At 48.4% G+C, this 10,027-nt stretch overlaps 3 long non-coding RNA genes across 6 annotated transcripts; 2 read left to right on the top strand and 1 right to left on the bottom strand.

Annotated features, from left to right (window-relative positions):
- The first annotated feature begins 950 nt into the window (after window positions 1–950).
- On the top strand, window positions 951–1,881 carry LOC146442599 (uncharacterized). 2 transcript variants are annotated; one of them, XR_014850301.1, is made up of 3 exons: window positions 951–1,047; window positions 1,212–1,462; window positions 1,797–1,881. It is a non-coding gene; the product is annotated as an uncharacterized LOC146442599 (long non-coding RNA). The 2 variants fall into 2 exon arrangements; XR_014850300.1 differs by lacking the exon at window positions 951–1,047 and adding an exon at window positions 1,072–1,124.
- Window positions 979–1,960, bottom strand: LOC146442598 (uncharacterized). Of its 3 annotated transcripts, XR_014850303.1 has the most exons (4): window positions 1,828–1,863; window positions 1,624–1,785; window positions 1,244–1,293; window positions 979–1,036 (listed from the first exon to the last, which is right to left on the bottom strand). It is a non-coding gene; the product is annotated as an uncharacterized LOC146442598 (long non-coding RNA). The 3 variants fall into 3 exon arrangements; XR_014850304.1 differs by lacking the exons at window positions 979–1,036; window positions 1,828–1,863 and adding an exon at window positions 1,878–1,960 and having other exon boundaries at window positions 1,213–1,293; window positions 1,624–1,742; XR_014850302.1 differs by lacking the exon at window positions 979–1,036 and having other exon boundaries at window positions 1,213–1,293.
- Window positions 1,961–9,677: 7,717 nt separating this feature from the next.
- On the top strand, window positions 9,678–9,976 carry LOC146442597 (uncharacterized). Its single transcript, XR_014849620.1, has 2 exons — window positions 9,678–9,825; window positions 9,857–9,976. It is a non-coding gene; the product is annotated as an uncharacterized LOC146442597 (long non-coding RNA).
- Window positions 9,977–10,027: the final 51 nt, after the last annotated feature.

Here is a 10,027-nt window from a genome sequence, read left to right as displayed (position 1 = left end):
CTGACCCAATTTGGGATTTTTTCCCCTCATCCCGCTACTTTTCCACCTCGTTTTGGGTTTTCCCCATCTCACCCTAATATTTTTCTGCCTCATTTTGGTGGTTTTCCACCTCATTCCAGGTTTTTTTCCCCCTTGTTGCTTTTCCATCTCATTCCAGATTTTTCCCCATTTTCCAGATTTTTCCATTCCGGTGCTTTTCCACCTCATTTCAGTATTTTCCCAGTTCATCCCGCTAGTTTTTCCACCCCATCCGGATATTTTTTCCCCCAAATTTCATTCCTTTTCTGACCCAATTTGGGGTTTTCCCACCACATCCCAATATTTTTCCCCTCATCCCGCTAATCTTCCCCCTCATTTCAGGTTTTCCCATCTTTTTGTGCCTCATTTTGGTGGTTTTCCCACTTCATTTTATTGTTTTTCCACCCCATCCCGGTGGTTTTCCCACTGGAATTGGGTTTGCACAGCCAAATTTTTGGGATTTTTCCCTCATTTTGGAAGCTCCGGGTTTGGATTTTTCGGGAAGCCGATCCCATCGGGAATTTTCGGCGACACCTCTGGAATGGGAATAAAGTCAGAAGAAACAAATTGTGGAATTCCAGAGTGGGAATGTGGGAAAGGAGATTATCCCAAGGAGCTGTTCCAGGTGCTGGAGTGGAAATTCCCAAAATTCCTGAAGCTGAATCCTGGCAGAAATCCATGGAAAAGGGAGGAGATTCCAATCTGTGACCTCCAGGGAGGGGAAAAAAATCTTTTTCCTGGATTGACCTTTTGGAAAAATCCGTGGGGAATTCTCTTCCGTTGGAATGTCGAATTGGAGAAATCCATGGGGAATTTTTGTAGCTGGATGGAGAAATCATGGAAAAATCTTACTGTGGGATGGATTTGTGTTGGGAAAAATCCATGGAAAACTCTTAGGGATGGATTCAGGTTGGAGAAATCCATGGGAAAACTCTTACCTTGGGGTGGATTCCCATTGGAAAAATACATGGAAAACCTACTGTGGAACGGATTCAAGTTGGAAAAATGATGGAAAACTCTTACCTTGAGGTGGATTTGCATTGGAAAAATCATGGAAAACTCTTGGAATGGACTCAAGTTGGAAAAATCCGTGGAAAACTCTTGAGGTGGATTCCCGTTGGAAAAATCATGGAAAACTCTTACCGCGGGATGGATTCCCGTTGGAGAAATCATGGGAAAAATCTTACCTTGAGGTGGATTTCCGTTGGAAAAATCCATGGAAAACTCATAACTTGGGATGGATTCATGTTCAAGAAATCCATGGAAAACTCTTACCTTGGAATGGATTCAAGTTGGAAAAATCTGTGGAAAACTCTTGGGATGGATTCATGTTGGAGAAATCATGGAAAACTCTTACCTTGAGGTGGATTCAAGTTGGAAAAATCTGTGGAAAACTTACTGTGGGATGGATTTGCGTTGGAGAAATCATGGAAAACTCTTAGGGGTGAATTCCCACCAGAAAAATCCATGGAAAACTCTTGGGATGGATTCCAGTTGGAAAAATCATGGAAAACTCATAACTTGGGATGGATTAAAGTTGGAAAAATCAGTGGAAAACTCTTACCTTGAGGTGGATTTGTGTTGGAAAAATCATGGAAAACTTACCTTGAGGTGGATTCCCATTGGAAAAATCATGGAAAAGTCTTACCTTGGGATGGATTCAAGTTGGAAAAATGATGGAAAACTCTTGGGATGGATTCAAGTTGGAAAAATCATGGAAAAATCTTGCTTTGGGATGGATTCAAGTTGGAGAAATCATGGAAAACTCTTATTTTGAGGTGGATTCAAATTGGAGAAATCATGGAAAACTCTTACTGTGGGATGGATTCCTGTTGGGAAAATCCATGGAAAACTCTTACCTTGGAATGGATTCCCATTGGAAAAATCCATGGAAAACTCTTGCCTTGAGGTGGATTTGTGTTGGAAAAATCCATGGAAAACTCATGCTGTGGGATGGATTCAAGTTGGAAAAATCCATGGAAAACTCTTGAGATGGATTCAAGTTGGAAAAATCCATGGAAAACTCTTGAGGTGGATTCCCATTGGAAAAATCCATGGAAAACTCTTGAGGTAGATTCCCGTTGGAAAAATCATTGAAAACTCTTGGGATGAATTCAAGTTGGAAAAATCCCTGGAAAACTCTCTCCCATGGAAAATTTGAGAAATCCACGGAAAACTTTCGCCATCAAATGAACTCCCGGTGGAGAAATCCATGGAAAAAATCCACGGGATTTCCCAGCTCCGTAGGGATTTTGGGAAAACTGGGAAAGGAGGGAAGCGGTTGGGAGGGAAAAGGTGGATTTGGGATTGGAAATGGGAAAATAAACTCAGCATATCCCAAATCCTGACTCTGTCGTGCCTCGATGGGATTTCCTGGGGGATTTCTGCTTCTCCTCATCCCAATCCATGAATTCTCTGGGATTTTTCCACCTCATTTTGGTGGTTTTTCGTTTCGTTTTGGTGGATTTTTCCACCTCATCCCATTTTTTTGCACTTAATCCGAGTGGATTTTCCCCTCATTTTGGTGGTTTTTTCCACCTCATTTTGGTGTTTTTTCTCCCCTCATTTTGGTGTTTTTCCACTTAATTTCCATATTTTGGGTCTCATTCCATTGGTTTTTTCCCTCATTTTGGAATTTTTCCACTTCATCCTGATGATTTTCTCCCTCATTTTTGCATTTTTTTGCTTCATCCCAATGTTTTTCCACCAAATCCCAGTGGTTTTTTCCCTCATTTTCCAATTTTTTTTCCCCTCATCCTCGTGTTTTCCACCTAATTTTGGTGTTTTCCCACCTAATTTTCCTATTTTGGACCTTATTTTGTTGGGTTTTTTCCCTCATTTTGGAATTTTTCCCTCATTTTGATGATTTTCCACCTCATTTTGGTGTTTTCCACCTAATTTCCTTATTTTTGGCCTTATTTTGTTGATTTTTCTCCCTCATTTTTGCAATTTTTTTTGCTTCATCCCAATGTTTTTCCACCAAATCCCAGAGTTTTTCTGCCTCATTTTGCATTTTTTCCCCTCATTTTGGTGATTTTCCACCTAATTTTGGTATTTTCCCACTTAATTTCCCTGTTTTGGGTCTCATTCCATTGGTTTTTTCCCCTCATTTTGGAATTTTTCTCCCTCATCCCGATGATTTTCCATTTAATTTTGGTGGATTTTTCCACCTCATCCCATTTTTTTTGCACTTTATCCGAGTGGTTTTCCACCTCATTTTGGTGTTTTCCACTGAATTTTCCTATTTTGGACCTTATTTTGTTGGGTTTTTTTCCCTCATTTTGGAATTTTTCCCTCATCCCGATGATTTTCCACCTCATTTTGGGTTTTTATTTTCGCTTCATCCCAATATTTTTCCACCAAATCCCAGAGTTTTTCTGCCTCATTTTGGGTGTTTTTCCGCCTAATTTCCCTATTTTGGGCTTTATTCCTTTGGGGGTTTTTGGGCTCTATAGGCTCTGGGGCTCTATAGGGGATGTCTGAAGGGCTCTATAGGGCTCTGGGGGTCTATATGGGATATCTGGATGGTTCTATAGGATCTATAGGGATCTATAAGGGATGTCTGGATGGCTCTATAGGGCTCTATGGGGTCTGGGGCTCCATAGGAAGTGTCTGAAGAGCTCTATAGGGTTCCATAGGGGTCTATAGGTCTCTGGGGATCTATATGGGTGTCCAGAGGGTTCTGTAGGAAGTGTCAGATGGGCTCTATAGGGTTCTATAGGGTCTGGAGGTCTATGGGATCTGAGGGTCTATAGGAACTGTCTGAAGGGCTCTATAGGCTCTGGGGTTCTATAGGGGATGTCCAGAGGGCTCTATAGGGTCTGAGTGTCTATAGGGCTCTGAGGGTCTATAGGGGATGTCTGAAGGGCTCTATAGGGGTCTATATGGGATGTCCAGAGGGATCTATAGAGCTCTATAGGGGATTTCTGAAGGGCTCTATCGGGGTCTATAGGAAGTGTCTGAAGAGCTCTATAGGGTTCTGTAGGGTCTATAGGGTCTGGGGGTCTATAGGGGATGTGTGAAGGGCTCTATAGGGTCTGGGGTCTATAGGGCTCTATAGGGCTCTATAGGCTCTGGGGCTCTATAGGGTTCTATAGGAAGTGTCTGAAGGGCTCTATAGGGGATATCTGGGGGGCTCTATAGGGCTTTATAGGGTCTCGGGTCTATGTGGGATGTCCAGAGGGCTCTATGGGCTCTGGGGGTCTATAGGGTCTGACAGTCCATATGGGATGTCCAGAGGGCTCTATAGGGGTCTATAGGAAGTGTCTGTAGGGCTCTAGGGCTCCATAGGGCTCTCTAGGGTCTGGGGCTCTATATGGTATGTACAGAGGGCTCTATAGGCTCTGGAGGTCTATAGGGGATGTCTGAAGGGCTCTATAGGGTCTGGGGGTCTTTAGGGCGATATAGGAAGTGTCTGGAGGGCTCTATAGGGGATGTCTGAAGGGCTCTATAGGGGTCTATAGGGGCTGTATGAAGGGCTCTATAGGGCTCTGGGGGTCTATAGGAAGTGTCTGAAGGTCTATAGGGGATGTCCGGGGGATTGTATAGGGTCTGCAGGTCTATAGGGCTCTGTAGGCTCTGAGAGTCTATAGGAAGTGTCTGGTGGGCTCTATAGGGGTCTATAGGGGATGTCTGGATGGCTCTATAGGGCTCTATAGGGTCTGGGGGTCCATAGGAAGTGTCTGAAGAGCTCTATAGGGTTCTGTAGGGTCTATAGGTCTCTGGGGACCTATATGGGTGTCCAGAGGGTTCTGTAGGAAGTGTCAGATGGGCTCTATAGGGTTCTATAGAGCTCTATAGGGTCTGGGGGTCTATAGGGTCTGAGGGTCTATAGGATCTGTCTGAAGGGCTCTAAAGGCTCTGGGGGTCTATAGGATCTGGGGGTCTATAGGGGATGTCTGAAGGGCTCTATAGGATCTATATGGGATGTCCTTAGGGCTCTATAGGGTCTGGGGGTCTATAGGAAGTGTCTGAAGAGCTCTGTAGGGCTCTATAGGGTCTGGGGGTCCATAGGAAGTGTCTATAGGGCTCTAAAGGCTCTGGGGGTCTATAGGAAGTGTCTATAGGGTCTGGGGGTCTATAGGATCTATAGGAATGTCCAGAGGGCTCTTTAGGAAGTGTCTATAGGGCTCTATAGGCTCTGGGGGTCTATAGGAAGTGTCTGAAGGGCTCTATAGGGATCTATAGGAGGTGTCCAGAGGGCTCTATGGGCTCTGGGAGTCTATAGGGTCTGAGAGTCTATAGGGGATGTCCAGAGGGCTCTATAGGGCTCTATAGGGGTCTATAGGAAGTGTCTGAAGGCCTCTCTAGGGCTCTATAGGGCTCTATAGGGTCTGGGGCTCTATATGGGATGTCCAGAGGGCTCTATAGGCTCTGGAGGTCTATAGGGGATGTCTGAAGGGCTCCATAGGGCTCTATAGGGCTCTATAGGGGATGTCTATAGGGCTCTATAGGCTCTGGGGCTCTATATGGGATGTCTGAAGGGCTCTATAGGGCTCTATAGGGAGTGTCTGAAGGTCTATAGGGGATGTCTGGGGGGTTGTATAGGGTCTGGAGGTCTATAGGGATCTATAGGCTCTGAGAGTCTATAAGGGATGTCTGAAGGGCTCTATAGGGCTCTGGGGGTCTATATGGGATGTCCAGAGGGATCTATAGGGGATTTCTGAAGGGCTCTATAGGGAGTGTCCGGAGGGCTCTATAGGGTCTGGGTCTCTATAGGGGATGTCTGAAGGGCTCTGTAGGGTCTATATGGGATGCCCAGAGGGCTCTATAGGGGTCTATAGGAAGTGTCTGAAGGCCTCTCTAGGGCTCTATAGGGCTCTATAGGCTCTGGGGCTCTATATGGGATGTCTGAAGGGCTCTATAGGGCTCTATAGGGTCTGGGGCTCTATAGGGGATGTCCAAAGGGCTCTATAGGGTCTGGGGGTCTATAGGGGATGTCTGAAGGGCTCCATAGGGCTCCATAGGGCTCCATAGGGGATGTCTATAGGGCTCTATAGGCTCCGGGGTCTATAGGCTCTGGGGCTCTATATGGGATGTCTGGAGGGCTCTATAGGGGTCTATAGGGGCTGTATGAAGGGCTCTATAGGGCTCTGGGACTCTATAGGGAGTGTCTGAAGGTCTATAGGGGATGTCCAGAGGATTCTATAGGGTCTGCAGGTCTATAGGGCTCTATAGGCTCTGAGAGTCTATAGGAAGTGTCTGTAGGGCTCTATAGGGGATGTCTGTAGGGCTCTATAGGCTCTGGGGCTCTATATGGGATGTCCAGAGGGCTCCATAGGGATCTATAGGCTCAGCGGGTCTATAGGGGATGTCTGAAGGGCTCTATAGGGTCTGGGGCTCTATAGGAAGTGTCTGAAGGGCTCCATAGGGTTCTATAGGGGCTGTGTGAAGGGCTCTATAGGCTCTGGGGCTCTCTATGGGATGCCTGGAGGGCTCTATAGGGATCTATAGTCTCTGGGGGTCTATAGGGGTTGGAAGGGCTCTATAGGCTCTGAGGGTCTATATGGGATGTCCAGAGAGCTCTCTAGGGTCTGAGGGTGTATATGGGATGTCCAGAGGGCTCTATAGGGTCTGGGTCTCTATAGGGGATGTCTGAAGGGCTCTATAGGGCTCTATATGGGATGTCCAGAGAGCTCTATAGGGCTCTATAGGCTCTGGGGGTCCATAGGAAGTGTCTGGAGAGCTCTATAGGGTTCTGTAGGGTCTGTAGGTCTCTGGGGATCTATATGGGTGTCCAGAGGGTTCTATAGGAAGTGTCAGATGGGCTCTATAGGGCTCTATAGGGTTCTATAGGATCTGGGGGTCTATAGGGGATGTCTGAAGGGCTCTATAGGGTCTATATGGGATGTCCAGAGGGATCTATAGGGCTCCATAGGGGATTTCTGAAGGGCTCTATAGGGGTCTATAGGAAGTGTCCTGAGGGCTCTATAGGGTCTGGGGGCTTATAGGGGATGTCTGAAGGGCTCTATAGGCTCTGGGGCTCTATAGGAAGTGTCTGGAGGGTTCTATAGGCTCTGGGGGTCTATAGCGAGTGTCTGGAGGTCTATAGGAGGTGTCCAGAGGGCTCTATAGGGTCTGGGGCTCTACAGGGGATGTCTGAAGGGCTCTATAGGGGATGTCTGGAGGGTTCTATAGGGTCTGGGGCTCTACAGGGGATGTCTGAAGGGCTCTATAGGGCCCTATAGGGTCTGGGGGTCCACAGGAAGTGTCTATAGGCTCTGAGGGTCTATATGGAATGTCCAGAGGGATCTATAGGGCTCTGTATGGGACGTCTGGAGGGCTCTATAGGGCTCTGGGAGTCTATAGGGTCTGGGGATCTATAGGAAGTGTCCGAAGGGCTCTATAGGGCTCTATAGGGTCTGGGGATCTATAGGGATGTCTGAAGGGCTCTATAGGGTCTGGGGCTCTATAGGGCATGTCCATAGGGCTCTGGGGGTCCATGGGGTTCTATAGGGTCTGGGGCTCTATAGGTGATCTGTGGAGGGCTCTGTAGGGGTCTATAGGGGATCTTCAGAGGGCTCTATAGGGTCTGGGGGTCTATAGGGACTGTCTGAAGGTCTCCATAGGCCTCCATAGGGCTCTATAGGACTCTGGGGGTCTATAGGAACTATCTGAAGGCCTCCATAGGGCTCTATAGGCTCCATAGGGCTCCATAGGCTCCATAGGCTCCATAGGCTCCATAGGCTCCATAGGCTCCATAGGCTCCATAGGCTCCATAGGCTCCATAGGCTCCATAGGCTCCATAGGCTCTATAGGCTCCATAGGCTCTATAGGGCTCTATAGGCTCCATAGGGCTCCATAGGCTCCATAGGGCTCTATAGGCTCCATAGGCTCCATAGGCTCTATAGACTCTATAGACTCTATAGGCTCCATAGGGCTCCATAGGCTCCATAGGCTCTATAGGCTCTATAGGGCTCTATAGGCTCCATAGGGCTCTATAGGCTCCATAGGGCTCTATAGGCTCTATAGGGCTCTATAGGCTCCATAGGCTCTATAGGCTCTATAGGCTCCATAGGGCTCTATAGGCTCCATAGGCTCTATAGGCTCTATAGGCTCCATAGGCTCTATAGGCTCTATAGGCTCCATAGGGCTCTATAGGCTCTATAGGGCTCTATAGGCTCCATAGGCTCTATAGGCTCTATAGGCTCCATAGGGCTCTATAGGCTCTATAGGCTCCATAGGCTCCATAGGCTCCATAGGCTCCATAGGCTCTATAGGCTCTATAGGCTCCATAGGGCTCTATAGGCTCTATAGACTCTATAGGCTCCATAGGCTCTATAGGCTCTATAGGCTCTATAGGCTCCATAGGGCTCTATAGGCTCTATAGGCTCTATAGGCTCTATAGGCTCCATAGGGCTCTATAGGCTCTATAGGCTCCATAGGCTCCATAGGCTCCATAGGGCTCTATAGGCTCTATAGGCTCCATAGGCTCCATAGGCTCTATAGGCTCCATAGGGCTCTATAGGGCTCTATAGGCTCTATAGGCTCTATAGGCTCTATAGGCTCCATAGGGCTCTATAGGGCTCTATAGGCTCTATAGGCTCCATAGGGCTCTATAGGCTCTATAGGCTCCATAGGCTCCATAGGGCTCTATAGGGCTCTATAGGCTCTATAGGCTCCATAGGGTTCTATAGGCTCCATAGGCTCCATAGGGTTCCATAGGCTCTATAGGCTCTATAGGCTCTATAGGCTCTATAGGCTCCATAGGGCTCTATAGGCTCTATAGGCTCTATAGGCTCTATAGGCTCTATAGGCTCCATAGGCTCCATAGGGTTCCATAGGCTCTATAGGGCTCTATAGGCTCTATAGGCTCCATAGGGCTCTATAGGCTCTATAGGCTCCATAGGGCTCTATAGGCTCTATAGGCTCTATAGGCTCTATAGGCTCTATAGGCTCCATAGGGCTCTATAGGCTCTATAGGCTCTATAGGCTCTATAGGCTCCATAGGCTCTATAGGGCTCTATAGGCTCTATAGGCTCCATAGGGCTCTATAGGCTCTATAGGCTCCATAGGCTCTATAGGCTCCATAGGGCTCTATAGGCTCTATAGGCTCCATAGGCTCTATAGGCTCTATAGGCTCCATAGGCTCTATAGGCTCCATAGGCTCTATAGGCTCTATAGGCTCCATAGGCTCCATAGGGCTCCATAGGCTCTATAGGCTCTATAGGCTCCATAGGCTCCATAGGCTCTATAGGCTCTATAGGCTCCATAGGCTCCATAGGCTCCATAGGCTCTATAGGCTCCATAGGCTCTATAGGCTCTATAGGCTCCATAGGGCTCCATAGGCTCTATAGGCTCTATAGGCTCCATAGGCTCCATAGGCTCTATAGGCTCTATAGGCTCCATAGGCTCCATAGGCTCCATAGGCTCTATAGGCTCCATAGGCTCTATAGGCTCTATAGGCTCCATAGGCTCCATAGGGCTCCATAGGCTCTATAGGCTCCATAGGGCTCTATAGGCTCCATAGGGCTCTATAGGCTCCATAGGGCTCTATAGGCTCTATAGGCTCTATAGGCTCTATAGGCTCCATAGGGCTCTATAGGAACTATCTGAAGGGCTCTATAGGCTCTATAGGCTCTATAGGCTCCACAGTTCTCCCTCACCACCTCCAGCCGCCAACCCTCCCGCGGCCTCTCTCTCTCCATTCCCCTGTTTCCGCCCGGACCCTTTTCACCGCCGCACCGCCGCGGTGCTCCCGCCGTTCCGCTCCCCCAGCCGCGCCACTTCCGGCTCGCCCTGCCGCCGCCTGTCGCGACAGAACGGTGACCCGCGGAGCTCTCGGGGCTCGCCTGTCGCGACACAAGGGTGACCCGCGGCTCGCCTGTCGCGACAGAAGGGTGTCGCGGCGCTGTGGCGATGCGGCTCGGGGCGGCGCTGCGGCTGCTGTACCGGCAGGGGCAGCGGGCGGAGCGAGGAGAGAGAGAGTATTTCTATTTCCTGGATCACCAGGGCCAGGTGGGGAGCTATAGGGGATCTATAGGGGATCTATAGGGGATCTATAGGGGAT

The sequence above is a fragment of the Lichenostomus cassidix genome, chromosome 2, assembly GCF_008360975.1.
Source record: "Lichenostomus cassidix isolate B80296 chromosome 2, HeHo_3.0, whole genome shotgun sequence".
NCBI lineage: Eukaryota > Metazoa > Chordata > Aves > Passeriformes > Meliphagidae > Lichenostomus > Lichenostomus cassidix.
The sequence above is the reverse complement of the archived record's forward strand: the minus strand, read 5'-3'. Positions and strand labels throughout refer to the sequence as shown.